Genomic DNA, 16,856 nt, shown 5'->3' with positions numbered 1-16,856 from the left:
AGTTAACTCTCTATTTTCCATCATGGTTTTATTTTGTCTCCATAGTCACATGCCCCTGGTAGCCTATTATACCTCCCCAATTGAATTTCAACTTCCTTTTATTTGTTGTCTTCCCATCTCCATTAGATTGAAATCTCTTTGAAGGCAGGGATCATGTTCCTTTTTCTTATTTGTATCACCAAAGCTTAGCATAGTTGCTGGCACTGATTAATAATGCTTAATAATTGCTTGTTGAATTGAATTATGTTCATTATATAGTGCAAATGGTTAGGGCTCTTAATTCATTCTCTCCAGGAACAGTAGTTTATTTAGTCTGCTGGGTCTATCCAAAAATGAGTGTCATGTTTGGATCTTCCACATAGTAGCCAGACCATTATGTCAAGTTATTTAAGCCCTGTGAGCCTATTTTCTCATCAGTAAACAGGAATAACTATGGGTTCTATATATTAGCTACCTTATAGGGCTTCAGCAAAGAAAGTTTGTCATGAGCTATTAAGTGTTATGTAAAAAAGAGATGCTATTAATAAATATTATTAGTCATTTTCCACAAAATTATCTAATTTATATACATATAACTATTCATAAATACAGAACAATGAATGACATTGACTAGAAATAGTTTTTGTTTATATTAAATGCTTTTATATTAAGAAAACAAGCTAATCTGAAAGGGAAAAGAAAGAAGAGAGGGATTTTCTGAAGGGTAATTTTGGGCACTTTCAAAATCTTTAAAGATTGAATTGTATTAGTGTGATATTAGATCTAAATTTATTTCAAAATTTATAGGTTTCTCCCCTTGATATAAGGGCAGTAGTCCCATAATATTCACATATATGTCAAGGATGTATGATTATAGTTGCTTTTTTGGGCTCATAGATAGGAAGGAAAGAGAGAGAGTAGAACAGAGATTTTCTTGGAGTAATTGAAAAAGAATTTGGCAATAGGGGGAAGGGAAAGCATTTGATTAATTTTTCCCCATAGTAGAAATTATCTTTTTTTTCTATGCTACATGTTTAAGTTAATTTTGATACTGAAAAACTTTAGTTTTACAATTGAAGCATTAGATTGTAGAGATGTTGTGGAAAGACTAAAGAATTTGGACTACCTATTTTCTTTGGTTATATCACCAAGAAAGTGTTTGGTACATAGTTGGGCTTAATTTTTATTGACTAGCAGCATGACTATAGGTCAGTTACTTAATACCCTAAGTTTAAGTTTTCCCATCTGTAAAATGAAATAATAGATGCTTATTCTACTTAGCTCACAAAAATGTTTTGAGGAAAAGGACTTTGTAAAACCATAAAAAGTACTTTCATACATAAACTTATGGTACTACTACTATTACCACTAGTACTACTATTGTTGTTGTTGCTGCTGCTGCTCTGCTACAACAACTGCTACTACTACTACTACTACTACTACTACCACTTATACTAAATATTATCACCATCACCATTCCTATAGTTGTTCCTGTTGCAGCTACTGTTGTGTCTGTTCCCCATTTGGGGTTTTCTTGACAAAGATAATGGAGTGGTTTAACTATTTCCTTCTCCAGTTTATTTTATACATGTGAAACTGAGGCAAACAAGGTTAAGTGACTTGCCCAGGGTCACACAGCTAGTAAGTGTCTGAGGCCATATTTTACCTCAGGAAGACCCTTCTTCCTAATTTTCTGACCCCAGGGCTGGTGCTGTTTGTCCTGGGTCCCCAAACTGCCTACCATCACCACTACCTCTGCTATCACTATTGCTACTACGATTGCTACTACTATTACTCTGCTACAGCTGTTACCACCATTGCAATTATTGCTGCTACTAGTATCACTATTAACATTGCTGCTGCTACCACCACTACCACCACATCATTATTGTCTTCCTGAAGGAAAACTGGTAGAAAGGATCCCCAAATCAGAGTTTTCTATGATGACATTTAATTAAATTAGTTAGTTTGAGACAATGGAGTTATTTTCCATGGCATCTCAGTATAGATGGGTAGAGAGGGAGGCAATATTCATTTAGCTGTTCAAATGCATACTTACGATCCAGACTTTTATGATGTCAAAATTGCCCTCTATGGGTCAGAGTGATATGTGGACATCGTATATGAGCCACTGAGTGCTCTCTGATCATTCCAGGACTCTCACACATAAAGCCTGTGTTGTGCCTTCCCTTCTTCCCAACATGCCCCAGTCTCCTGCAGTTGTCTGCATTCTGGGCTCAGCAGGTTCTCTGACTTCTTGCTGTGGTCATCCATCAACAATGCTGCTGTCTCTCTTTACCTCCTTCCTGTTACATATCCATACCCCTGAAGATAAGCACACAGTTTCTTTGACTGCAGGGCCTCTGTCAGTTATATGCAGATTTTTTATCTTCTATTTGACTAGATTTGACAGCTATTTGGGGACCACAGAACAATTCCATTAATTGCTTCTTATTGAGTCCTTTAATGGACTCCTCGAAATAGTTATCCCATCATTCCCACCTGTTTTCAATCCTTAATCACAACCTCTGTCCACCCTTCTGTCTTCTCACTATGAGCAGTCGTTTTCCTGAGGTGGAGACCCTCACCCTACTATGCAAAAATATTCAACGTTTCCCATTACCTAATAAATATAGTTCAAACACCCTAAACTAGTATTTAGCTGCTTCAAAATCTGGCATCAACCTGTTTTTACATCTTTGACTCACATTATTTCCCCTTAACTTTCTCAATTTTTAGCTATATTAGATTACCTTCAAAAAGCCCTTGGCTTTCTATACTCTTGTTTTTTATATCTATGTTTAGGAGATCCTTTCTGCCTTCAATGACTTCTCTGGGTTTCAGTTCCCTCATCTATAAAGTTTAGGGATTAGATGATTTTTAAAGTTCTTGTTGGCTCGGATCTATAATCTTATGACAGTACAATCTTTGAGTACCTTCATTCAATTCTCTTAAGATTATATGACATGGAGGAGGTGATGGTCTGAAGTAAGAAAAGGCTTTTCCATGTAAAATTTAAAAATACAGTTATCCCTTTCACATAGCAACTTTCCCCATTGAGTATTTCAATACATCATGGGTTGACAAAAGAAATGAATGGGAATTTGGGGGGAATTTTATGGGAAGCTGTGGAAAACATGCAAAAATCAACAGATGACAAAGAGCTGATTACCAAATTTTTAACCCAAATTTTACAATAAAGTATTTTAAACATCCCATAAAAGAAAGAGGAAAAAAAAGTTAGACCTTCTTTGGTACAAAGAGAGAGTCAAAATTTTTAAATGGATTTTCTAGACTGAAGGGGCATTGCAACCCTAAACCTGCCTTGATATGGTAGGGATAATTGTGTACCAGTGATGAAAAAATTCTACCTGCCCAGGTTATAAAAAAGAAGAAAAAATAACCCACCTTTTTGTGAATGGGAAAAATTATAATTATTAAACTCATCTATTGGATTTTCAGTTCTATGTCTCTAGAACAGCACAAGACGCAATCTCAGATGAATGATCATCAACATTGCAAAATTTAGACATGAGTACCCCATAAGCTGTTCTATCTTGTCCTAAACAATGGGTCTCATAGTTGAAGAACAACATTGATTAATTGGAGAGTGTCCAGATGATACCTCATGTTATGGGGATGAGTCCATGGCATGTAATGGTTGATTAGTAGAATGGGAATGTTTGTCCTAATGAAGAAAAGACTTAACAGCTGTCTTCAAATGTTTGAAGGACTTTCATATGCAAGAGGGATTAGGCTCATTTTATTTGGCTCCATATGACAGAACTAGGAATAATGGTTGGAAGATATGAAAAGGCAAATTTAGGCTTGCAATTAAAACTATAGAAATGTAATGAGCTGCCTACAGAGATAATGAGTTCTTCCTCATTGAAGGTCTTCAAGTAGAGGTTGGATTAAATGTCTCGATGAGGATTCTTTTTCAGGTAGAAGTTTGATCCCTGCCTGAAGTCTCTTCCAACTTTAAAACCCTGTATTACTAAGATCAAATGTAAAGACTCTTTTGAGAATTGGTGAGATACCATGTGTAATTTCTCATCTCATTCCCCTAAACTTCTCCTTCTCCCTATAAAACAGCATGAGGTCATGCAAGGAACACTAAGCATGAATTCAGAATATGTGATTTCAAGCCTGGTTCCATTACACACTAGATTTGTGAGTTTAAGCAAGTCATTTTAAACTTCTTTGGCCCTTAAGTACATCAATTTTAAAACCGATACAATATTTCCATTCCTGACCCAAGATAATATCAAGAAGAATAAACAAGATTGTGCATGTAAAACATCTTGAAAACTCTAAAAACAGAATATAAAAGTAAATTATCTCTATCTAGAACAATTTCAGTTTAAGATTTCCATTTGAGTTTTTGATATGTTCTGCAGCAACTCCAAACTTGTCACAGATAAAAATGAAATCATCTTTCATCTTCTCAAAATCAACTCCCCTGTTGAGTAAATCAGAAGACTGATATTTCCAAAAATGACTAATGAAATCATCCATTTTGAGGACATTCAAGGTATTCCACAGTCTTGTCTTTATTTACCTTTCCAGATTTGTTTTTTATTGAGTCAGAATGGGCTAATGATCTTCTGGATCTGGATTTTTTTTAGGAAGAATAGGATCTAGACTATAAGTGGTAACAGAGGATTTTCAACCTGAAGTGGGTTGAACAAACTGAACAAACTTGTAGTGAGCACTGCTTACCTGAGAACTGCTTATTAGTATTCCTAAGAATTATGGATAGTTGATGCTTTCTATTTGGCTGTAAACAGGCTTCTAGGCAAAAAGAGAAAAAAAAAAGTAATAGCTCCTTGAAAGGGGGATTTCTATGCCTAAAGGTGGCTATTTGTGCTACAGCTTATAATTATGCAAGCCAGAAAAAAAGAAGATGGAGATGGGTCACTTGGCTTGTGAATTATGGGCAGAGACAAGGACAAGGGAGATACACATCTGTGAATGAGCATGGTATTCAACAGTATATAGGTCCCTGAAAGTATGAAAAGTGTTAATTTTGTGGTGGATTGCATTCAGAATTGTTCTGGTTTCCCTCACTGCCCCTCACACCTGGACAACATAAGTGTGCAATAGGAGCTAACATTTATGAATATTGTATGTCTAACATAGTGTTGTATTCATTGTTCTCCAAAAATCATTTGATAGTTTCTCCATCTGGAATTTACTCCTTTTCTTCTCTACCTATTGAAATCTTATTGATCATTAAAATTTAACTAAAGTTCTAGTCTTCCAAAAAGTCTTTTCTGAATTATCGACCTAAAAATCTTTGGCAATAGGGAATCTGCACTCACGCACACACACACACACACACACAATTTAAAGAAAACAACTGAGGAAATTGGCAAAGATGACAAAATGTCAAAATAATCTATATTGGAGTGACTAAAGAAAGACAAGCACATTGTTGATACAGTTATAAAATGGTTCAACCATTCTGGGAAGTCATTTAGAATTTTATTTTTGTTATTTAAGCCTTTCAGTTGTGTCCAAGTCTTCAAGAGTCTATATGGGGTTTTCTTGGCAAAGATGCAGGAGTTGGTTTGCCATTTTCTTCTCCAGCTCATTTTATAAAAAAAAAGTAACTGCAGCAAACAGGATTTTAGTGACTTGCCCAGGGTCATAATGGGCATTAAGTGTTTGAGGCAAGATTTGAAGTCATGAAGATAAGTTTCCTCATTTCAAGCCCAATCCTTCATCCTCTGTGTCACCTACCTGCCCAGAATTATGCTAGAAGTGATTAAAATATTTATACCCTCTGACTCTGTGGTCTAACAGCTAAACTATGTCCAAAGGAAATTAAGACCAGAAAGGCCTCATAGACACCAGAATGTGCAAGCAGTACTTTTTGTAGTGGTTGAGAACAACAAAACCAAAAAAACAAAAATAAATAAAAAAGTAGATGACCATCAGTCCTGAAATGGCTAAACTGTAGCATGTTTATATAGTATGATGTTTCTGTGTTCTAAAAAATAGTGAATATGAAAAGGAAAAATGGAAATACTTATATGTACTGATACAATGATATAAGAAAAGCAGAAAAATAACGTAAACAGTGATGACCGTGATTAAAATGGGAAACAAAATACCAACAAAAGTGAAACTGAACACTGTGTAATTAAAATTACAAAGCTGAACCAGGACAAAGAGATGAGAAAATATACCTTTTTTTTTGCGGGTGGGGGGAGGGGGTAAGAGATTGGGAATCTTGGGTGTGTGATATTGCATGCTCTATCATTCTTAGTTGACATGATTAGTTTTGCTGAAATTTTTTCCTTGCTATTTTTTTTAACAAGAATAGTTCGATAGTTGGGAAGCATTTATTCACAAATAAAGTTTTGCAAAGACAGAAGATAACAATGATTCTTTAAAAAAAAAAAAAAACATTGGAAGGGTTAGTAGATTAAGAGTTCCATTACGAATGAATGTTTAGAAAAGGATTAATTAAGCATTAATTTTGTGGGAGGCACTTAACTAAGTACTGGAGATACAAAACCAATCAAAACAATTCCTGCCTTCAAGAAGCTTATATTCTAGTAGCCTAAATGTAACTCTCAAGTAGGTGAAGGGGAGAGGGGAGGAGAGATGGCAAAGAAAATACTTGGGGTGTGGTAGTTTGATAATGTTCTAGAAATTGTGTGGCATCCAAGTTCAAAGTAAAATAAAAATAACCATATCAGATTTTAGGGTTCCAGGAGTAGAATTCGACAGGGCATGTGGCACAGAATTTATACAATGTCTATTTAATTTAGGCTGAGTTAAGAAGTATAATATCCAGCAGAATCACACTATACTCTGTACTAGTTAGATTACATCTGCAGTATTAGGTTTAGTTCTGAGAGACACATTTAGGAAGAACATTGGCAAACTGAAAATCTGTGATTTAAGACCATGTCATACAAAGATCAGTTAGCAGAACTGATGCTATTTTGCCTGGGGAAGAGAAGATGCAGAGAGGTGAGTGATAATAACTGTCTTCAAGAATTTGAAGATCTGACATAAAGAATGATTAGACTTGTTTTGTTTAGTTCTGAAGGGAGGATCCAGGAGCTATGAGTGGAAGTAGCTCAAGGCTGGTGTCAATCAATATCAGGGAAGGCTTCCTAACAATAAGAACAATTCAAAATGAAATGATTTGCATGGGGAGGTATAATGTGTTTCCTTTCACTAGAAACCTTTAGGGACAAATGATGTTCATTTTTTGAGTATTTTCAAAGACATTACTTTGGCTTGGGTTTTTATTTTTCAATTTAACATAAATTTACCTTCACTCCTTTCAATGTCCCATCTATTGCTTGTCCATTTTCAAAGAGGACCAAAGATATCAAAGGGGGATGTCTTGACTTGCACATGAATTGGATTTAAGTGAGGACATTGTTGCACAAAGTCATCAGCCTTACTCTTTTCCAGTCACTGAAATCCAGTAGTAAGATAAAAGTCAAGATGCCTATTGATGGCCCTGGATGCAGTGGATGACCTTGACATCTTTGATTTCTGACCAAGCTCCAAGTGCTTCAGAGAATCTGCTTCAGTAATATTCACAGCAGATGTAATAAATTGTTCCTACCCACCCATTCCAAAGAGAAAAATCTTCACATGCTTGAGGTAGACATCCCCTACTCTTTGGTTATCCTCAACCTGGTTTAACTTGTTTGCTGACTTGGTTTTTTACCAGGTTGTGGCTGCTATACAAACTATAGCTTCTTAGAGACAGTTGACTTGTTGAGTCAAAAAGCAGATGAGCAGCCCTGAAAAGGGTACCCCATGTACTCCAACCTCTTACCCACCCTCCAAACAAAGCACTTATAACAAATTTGTCTAATTAAACAAATCTTTAATTGACCTTATTTAAGGGAATTTGGGAAAATGCAAGGGTTGAACTAGAGGCTCTCTTAGAAAGGTTGGATCCCTTTCCAACTCGGGGATCATGTGATTTTTGTCTGTGCCATTCATGTGTTTATTCTTTTGTCACTATTAAAAGGAAAATTCTTCATTTGGGCTTTTACCCTGATTAATCAGGCAAGACTCAGATCAAAGAAAATTAAAAGGATTTTATTATTGTTAAGTTAACTGATCACTGAAAATCAGCAATAGCTTCAGGGTGGGAACAGCTTTTATAGGTAACTTTAAGACAATCTAAATAGGTCCACCCCAGAAAAGAAGTTGGGCCCTAGAATTTCAGTTCCTCTCCAAGGCAATAAGAACCTACAATTTGTAGGTAGGAGTATGTGACAAAGAGCAGGTGATATGAAAAACTGCCGATTTGATGTTTCCTTTGCCACCAGAGCCTCTGTCAATGTTGGTTAATAAGCAGAACTGGGAACAATGAGTAATTGAGTCAATATAACTTTCAACACCCCTATGCAGTTAATTTTTAAATATGTCATCTTCCTTAATAGACTGTTAAGCTCTTGGGAAAAAAAGGGATTCAGGGGCCACATATAATATATCTTTAACTATGTATAACACAGTGTTTTGTTAAACAAATGTTTGACAGACAGAATGATTGATTGGATGAATACACACAAACATACACACATACATATTCATACGTACATTTATACAAATACATATGTATGTGTGTATGTAAGTATATGTGTACTTTGAGACGGTGGAAAAAGAACCGGATTTATAGTTAGAAGATGTGATAAAATCTTGGTTTTGTTATGTATTGCCCAAGATTTGGAGTAAATTGTGAAAAGATTTTTGTATTTGGAAACAGAGGATCTGGATTTGAATCCTAACTCCGTCACTTGTATGTCCTTGGGCTAATTAACAGTTTAGACTTCAGCTTTCTTATATTTACAGTGATAAGTTGGTTGCTGAGGTCCCCACTGGTTCCAAATTTTATGAGCTCCAATAAGTTAGGAGGAAGGGGAGAGTCAAAGGGAGGGAGGTGAGGGAAAGAAAGAAAAAAAGATTTAGAGAACGATGAAGAAGGACAGAAATAGAGAAGCATACAGAGGCAAAGAAGCATGGGAGAGTATATTTGTGGGAGGAGAGAACAAGAGGATATACATTGCTTGAGACAAGTACTATACAATCAGTATTTTGATGGTTTCAAACTAATGATTTATGAGGCTTTTCTCCAAGGGTGTGAACACAACAACCCACTCAATGTCTGTAAAGTATCTTTTCAAATCTCTTTCTTGGAGAAATGTCATAGTGTAAATACATTTTCTAATGGAACCATGCATTAGCTCATACTGTTTGGTTTCTGTATCTGGTCAGATACTGAAGTCTGACCTTCTCACATAGCGATCATACCTACAGAGCAGTCAGCACAAGTATTGAGAACCCACTGACTGCAGGGCTCTATATTAGGAATACCTGCTTTCAGAATGCAGCATAGTTAGGCCTGGGTGCCACAGTGAAATCAGTAGGATCCAAGAGGCAGCAGTGCAAGGCTATCTATAGCATTTTGCCAGTGTATATAATATATCCCTGTTTAATGGATTTCCCCCCAGTAGGGTAATGAGTGATGGCATTTCAAAGATAGTGATGTCCATTCAGGTTCAAAATCCACAGAGATCTTTTTAAGACACAGAGATTGGCAATGGGAGGGGTTGGTGCTTGAGAATCTCTAGCATATGAGGGTTGCTAGTATTAGTCCTATAGGCTATTGTTTATATTAGTTTTAATTTAATTTTTTTTTTCTATGGAAAGAGGTGCCACAAAAGGGTTGCTTGTTTCATTATGTCCCATCTGGTCCTCTGAAGTAGAGAAACTTCAGGAGCAATATATGAAGAAGACTCACCATTACTTTACTTTATTATATGATGGATATTCTTTAGGCTTTGACAAATAGGCTTTATATTATATACACATAGATAAATATTAATACAACTCTGAACTTCAGTCTTTAAACTAATAACTAATTCCTTTCTGTTCAATAATAGTTCAATAATATTGGGTCCCCAGCCTTTGATACCAAGGTCAGACTGATTCTTAAATGGAAATTCATGCCCCTGAGCATAGAGTGAATGATCTAGAAGAAACCTTAGAAGTCATCTAATCCAGGTTTTATACTTGAGGAAAATCAATGAAGTAACTTGTTCAGGAACAGACAGATGGAACATGATAAAGTCAGCATTTGAACCAAGGTCTTCTGATACAAAGTCCTTATGGAAAAAATATGCACAATGGATAAAAAACTAATTCTGGAATCAGAATTTGAGTTCAAAACAAATCTCTCGTTTTTACTATTTGAGCCATCCTGGGCGAATCAGTTAATCTCTTTGGACTTCATTTTCCTCAACAATAACATGAAGTGATTGGACTTTTGAGATGGTCTTTGAGGTCCTTTCTAGCTCTAGCACAGGTTGGGTTGTGTCACATACACCCCCCCCCCACACACACACACACATACACACATATATATATATATATTTATACACACACAGAGAGAAGCAGGGAGGAGAGAGAAAGAAAAAGAGAGAGAGAAAGAGGAAGGAGGGAGAGATCTTATCAGTGTGAGTACTCTGTTTACTGAGATAAACTGAGGATTGAGGAAACAATAAAACCTTTCCAGCCAATCAGAAATTTGTCCTATGGGTCCTTTGTCTAGAACACCCAAGAGTTCATTCCACTCCCTAGTCAGACTAGGTAAAGGAAGGGGAAGATTGAAGGGGCTTGAAATTGATTAAGTTCTTTTTTCCTTGGTAGATGTAGTCAATAGCTTCCAGCGCCTGTTCCTGTGTGTGAAATCTGTGTGGTGCCATGATTTGCCTTCTGTTTATCTACTCTAAATGATTATGTTTATATATGTTAATGACTACAGCTAATTGTTAAAAGTTAATTGGTAATGGGTAAACAAGATATGCCTCTGGTATTTTCTATGAGAGAAAGAAGAGCTTCAGGTCCCAATTCTGACTGAAGCTCAAAAACCAGACCCAAGCGTGGGGTGGGAAGCGATTAAAGGAAGAAATGATTCAGTTACAAAGACTGTAGAAGTACATCTTCTGTAGAAGATGGGAAGCAGGAGAGAAGTGCTGCTCAGCTAGTGACTTAGACTGGGAATAGAAACTGAGAACCAGAAATTCAGTTCAATTCACCGATTATTTTTAATAAGCACTTTTATGCAAGGCATGACACTAGGCTTTAGGGAAAGGATTTTTAATCATAGATTTGAGGTGTTTGAGGGGGAGGGAGAAGTGTGTCAATTAACTTGGATATCAATTAAGTGATACGGAGGCCTTGAACTTGGAGACCAGAAAATCTTGGTTCAAATCTAACCTCAGATACTTATAATTGTGTGACCTCAGTTAAGTCACTTCATATTTCTCAGCCTCTGTTACAGCATTTATAAAATAGGGATGATGATAATAGCACCTGTTTCCGAGGACTTTTGTGAGGAATCAATAAGATAATCTATGTATAACTCTTTGTAAAGCACAAAGTGCTATATGAATGCTATTACTATTAAAATATTTTTATTTTAATTAATGTTTTATAGTTCCATACATTTTATTTTATTCACTTAAAACATTCTGAGACAGACTCATAGACTTTACCAAACTATCAAAGCAGTACATGAAAAAAAAAAAAAAAGGATGGGGGAAGGTTAAGAACATATGTTTTAAAACTTATTCATACAAAAATGAGTAAGACATGGTCCCTTATTTTCAGGGATTTGACACTTCAGTAATAGGAATGAGACAAATGCCCAGTTGACTATGATAAAAAAGCATCACATAATCATGGTTTTGGTATTAACCTTAGAAATCAAAGAGAGATTATTTTTTATCATGCCTTCATTTATAAGACTCATTGAACTATAATGGATAATGTTTTGGGCTTGGATAAGAAGAACCAGGTTTGAATCCCAACCCAAATACTTAGTAGTTAAAAGAACTCAGTCAAGACAATCAGTCAGGGTCCTCAATTCCTTAATTTGTAAAATGAGGTAGTTGGATACAATGACCTTTAAGGTCCAGTTTTCAATCTGTGCTCCTAATATCTCAATAATTTTACTGGCTTTATCCAGAATAGATCTCTCCTGTTTATTCTGTCTGAAAACATCTTCTTTTAAAATCCAAGTTAGATACCACCTCTTCTATTAATCTTTCCCTGATAACCACATCAAATGAAAATGATGTCTTCATTCTCATATTTCTCCTAGCACTCTGTGCATTTATTCCATTCTTTCTCACATTTTAATTAGTTGAACATATCATAGAATCTTAGAATTGGAAGGGATCTTGGTAGTAATGTAGTGTGCCCCATTCTTTTTAATATATATGATAACCAGAATTATTTAAGAACTGGGAATTCTGTCATTATTTCTGCTACCAGACTGAATATCCCCTATCCCAAAGAAGTTGCTCTCTTGCCTTCAGAAGGGCCAAGGGACTAAAGTGCTTCTCCTTGGGTATAGTGTGGTGGGAGGAGAGGAGGTACCACCTAGCTTCATCTTATCTAATCTCAGGCTGAATGAAGTCCCTAGAAGTATAACTCACTCTTAGAAAACTCAGCTCATTAAAGTCAATCTGGTGAAGGAAATGAAGTGTTCCAACAAATAGACTCTAAAACTGAAAGTCCATTGAAGCCAAGGGAGAGGAGGTGATAAAATAAATAAGCAGAATACACATTTTTGGACATGGCCAAAATGATATTTGTCTTACTTGACACTAAAAGTTTTCTTTTTCTTTTTCTGATATGTGTATTCATGGGAGAAGGGGTACTAACAAATGTTTGGTAATTTTAAAAAATTAATAGACTGAGATGGAGTCATGATCAAAAGAGGGAGAGTGGGGGGACATAGTTACATGGATAGTCATTTGGGAACCTTTAGATGGTAAATAAGGCAAATTTGAAGAGGTGAAAAGGGATATAGAGGACAAACTCCTACAGGAGATGGAGAGGAATGGGATGAAAGGTACAAACAGAGATTGATGTTAGTATGAAAAATGATAGTTTTTTCCCTAAAAACAGGAATAAAAGAAGAAAGTAAGGTATTTTGAAGCATAGAATACAGAATTACATTTTTGTAATTCTCAGAGCACCAAACATAGTTCTTTGCACACAGCAGATGCTCAATAAATATTTATTTGAATGGATGAATGAGTGTGGAGATAGGCTTGGACAATATAATTATAGAAAGCTTCCCTTCTGGTGGTGGGAATGTCAATTTCAATGAAGAGCAGGGAGATATGGGATTTCTGTTTCTGTGTTTGGGGTCATGTGTTTATGATGATGCACCTGAGTTCCTCTGGCACTTATGTATATCACTATTTCTCTGAAAAAGATAAATAAATTGGCCCCTGGACAAAAGAAGTATCTGTTGGGTTCAGTGCAATAGCATGCTATATCCTCCAAAGTTAGGAGACCCTAGGGTAATGGTGTAAGTATTGAAAAAAGATAGAATGAGTGCTAACCCAGGACCCCACTTCCTAGCCTTATGTATTAACTACTACCCTTGTTACCATATATGAAGGAATACCTTTCTCCTCTGGATGTTTTTTCTACAGGGTTGAGACAAGGGAAGTCACTTAAATGTTAGAACATGTACTAGAACTAGTGAATGTTGCATCTAGTTTTCATCATTTGGTCACTTCCTATGATGATTTAATCAGTTCAGACTAGTGTCTTAGTTCTTTCTCTCTACCTTCACACAAACATTAAATAATGAATCCTCAAGCCATGTATCTCCTTTTTCCCAGAAGTACACAGAGAAAGGACATTACTCTAGACTTTGTGCCAGGATAATACATGGACTCCCATAGTTTGGTATCTCAGAGCTTCAATTGAAGGAATTTCCCTGGTCCCACAGCTTTTTTCTCAAGAAAAATGATCAAGATTCACATATTACTTACTATGCTTCAGATTTAAACAGATCACCAATATCAATGGAGTTAGTTTATTCTGCTGACTCTTATACCATAGTTGTAATTCATTTGAAAGAAATTAATGAGAAGAGAAAATGGATCCCAATTGTGCCACCTTTGTTATTATGGCCATAATCATCATTTCTTCCTAAAGAGGCCCCTTAACATAGAAGAAGCCATAATGTATGGTGCAAGATCATTGTATTAGGAGTCAAAGAAATTATATATGAATGCTATGTCATCTCACTCTCTCTGCCTCATCAGTAAAATAAGGGAATTGTGCTAAATTAGTTTTATAGATTCCTCCTGGCTGTAAATCTAGGATTTAACTCTGTATTGACAGCTTGTGAGAAGAGTTTGGCCTTTTTTTTTTTTTTTTTTTTTACTACAAAGGACCATTTTTTCCCCATTCTTTATTCCTGCATCCCTTTCCAGAGTAAATGATATTTTCTAGACTATTTTTGAAATCTTAGCCCATATTATCTCACCTACTACCCACTCTCACCTTTATCCTGAACTGGGGAGAACAGTCCTGAAATTTAGGGAAGATAGTTGAAATTTGGTTGCCTAGTTCAAATTCAGCAGTTAGGCTGCCTGGAGAACTAGAATCTTGAGAAAGAATGAAAGATCTGAATCAGTGAAATGATTAGATTAGCTATGAAATGCTGGATAGATCACTTAAACTCTTTGGGACTTTGTATTCATTATAATAGAATGAGGATAATAATATCCAACTGATATGCCCAAATACAGGAATATTGGGCTGATAAATGAGCTCCAGTACATATAAGATTCTTTCAGTCTCATCCCTGAGAAAGGGAATCTATGTTCAGCCAAAGTTTTCTTTTTTTTTTTTTTCTTAATGGATAAATCTTTCTTTCATAAAACAGATCAGCCAGTGAAGCACTTGCTGTATGGGACTGGTAAGAATGACAGAGACTAGGGATCTGTCTTCATACAGGGAAAGAAAAATCACTTTTGAGATTAAACTTTTAAAAAGATCTGTCAAATTTGTCAGCCATTCCCCTTCTGACCTTTGCCGAGTATGAGAAGCTAGTTGTGCTGTTCCTCAGCACATTTTCCTCCTCCATAGGAATCTCTGATGAACAGAGAATACTTAAATAAACATTGGCAAGGCAGCCCCATCAAATATTAAATGAATAGAACTCCCTCTGTCAGCCAAGAGGGCACAGGAACTTTTCCTTGAGTGGAAGGGGCCACTTGCATCTCTGATCAGCTCAGCTTCTAACAGCTTGTCAGGGAGATGTTCCCTCTTTAGAGGTTTCTAACCCCTGTACTTCACTTGGCAGCCCTATTTTCCATGTATAGGGTTAGCCTTCTGCATATGTGATGAGACAAGAGGGAAAAATAATAAATGTGAACCAACCTCAAGGTGAGAAAGACAGGTCAGTGAAATTCCAGCAAAATGATTGACCAAGGAAAATTTGAAGGTTAATTGTGAAGTGCCATTGTTTGCACCAGTCAAGATGGTATATAAGGCTAATCTGGAACCATGAACTAGCAAGAGGTGTCAATTAGAGTCTGATCTGAAAATGTAACATGAGGAAGCCCTGGTTTAGGAAGGAAGAGGAATCACTGGTATTAACAGAAGAGAAATTTCTAGATTGCTGAACAAAAAAGAAAAAAAATTTAAAAAATAAAGACAGAAGATTGAGCTATGGACCTAAGTTAATGCCAGAGACTTAGCACCTTGGTAGTTCAAACATTATATCTCTTGGTCTATTTCCAAAAATGATTAAGGAAAAAGGAAAAGAAGCTATATGTTTATAGAAGCTCATCTTGGGGTAGCAAAGAATTGGAAATTGCAGGGATACTCATCAACTGGGAATTGGCTAAACAAGTTGCAATATACAATTGTGATGGAATTTTACTGTGCTATAAGAAATGATGAGCTAAAAGATCTTAGAAAAATATGGAAAGACTTGCATGAAATAATGAAGAGCAAAATGAGCAGAACCAAGAGAACACTGTATGTAGTAATAGCAATATTTTCCCCAAACCATAATGTTTTCTTTTTAATTTTTGCTTTCTTTCTTTTTCCCTTGAGGCAATTGGGGTTAAGTGACTTGCCCAGGGTCACACAGCTAGGAAGTGTTATGTATCTGAAATCAGATTTGAACTCAGGTGGTCCTGATTTCAGGGCTGATGCTCCATGCACTGCGCCACCTACCTGCCCCTCTTTTTAGTTTTTTTTTTTTTTTTTCCCTCTTCATGTTTTATTTTTTTCTAATTACATATAAAGACAGTTTTCAAGATTCACTTTTAAAAGATTTTGAGTTCCATTTTTTTTTTCTCTTTCCTCCTTTCCTCTTTCTCCTCTCCAAGATGGCAAGCAATCTGATAGAGGATGTAAATGTTTAATCATATTAAACATATAAACATCATGTTGTAAAAGAAGAATCAGAACAAAAATAAAAAACCATGAGAAAGAAAAAAATGTAAATATTCAGATCCCATAATTTTTTCTCTGTATGTGGATAGCATTTTTCATCAAGAGTCTTTTGGAATTGTCTTTAGATCATTATACTGCTGAGAAGAGTTAAGTCTATCAAAATTTATTCTAGCAATATGTTGTTGTTACTGTATACAATGGTCTCCTACTTTTTGCTCACTTTATTCAACATCAGTCCATGTGACTCTTGCCAGGTTTTTCTGAAATCTGCCTGTATATCATTTCTTATAGAGTACTCCATTACATTCATATACCACAATTTGTTCAGTCATTTCCCAATTGTTGGGCACCCTTTTAATTTCAAACTCTTTGCCATCACAAAAAGAGCTGCTATAAACATCTAAATCTTTTTTTTTTAATTTGTATTATCTCTTTGGGAAATAGATCTAGTAGTGGTATTGTTGGATCAAAGGATATGCACAGTTTGATAGCCCTTTGAACAGAGTTCCAAATTGCTCTCTAAAATGGTTGGATCAGTTCACAACTCCACCAACAATGCATCAGTGTTCCAATTTTCTCATATTCTTTCCAACATTTATCATTTTTCT

The 16,856-nt window shown here is 35.8% G+C and overlaps 1 protein-coding gene and 1 long non-coding RNA gene across 2 annotated transcripts in view; both read right to left on the bottom strand.

Annotated features, from left to right (window-relative positions):
* OPCML (opioid binding protein/cell adhesion molecule like) overlaps positions 1-16,856 on the bottom strand; it is a 1,459,533-nt gene that overhangs the window by 952,882 nt on the left and 489,795 nt on the right. The window lies entirely within an intron of this gene.
* On the bottom strand, positions 1,388-15,753 carry LOC116423001. Its single transcript, XR_004233490.1, has 3 exons — positions 14,341-15,753; positions 4,702-4,773; positions 1,388-2,304 (listed from the first exon to the last, which is right to left on the bottom strand). It is a non-coding gene; the product is annotated as an uncharacterized LOC116423001 (long non-coding RNA).

Source organism: Sarcophilus harrisii, chromosome 3 (assembly GCF_902635505.1).
Source record: "Sarcophilus harrisii chromosome 3, mSarHar1.11, whole genome shotgun sequence".
Lineage (NCBI taxonomy): Eukaryota > Metazoa > Chordata > Mammalia > Dasyuromorphia > Dasyuridae > Sarcophilus > Sarcophilus harrisii.
Note: the sequence above shows the minus strand (reverse complement) of the source record. Positions and strands in the feature narration are given on the sequence as shown.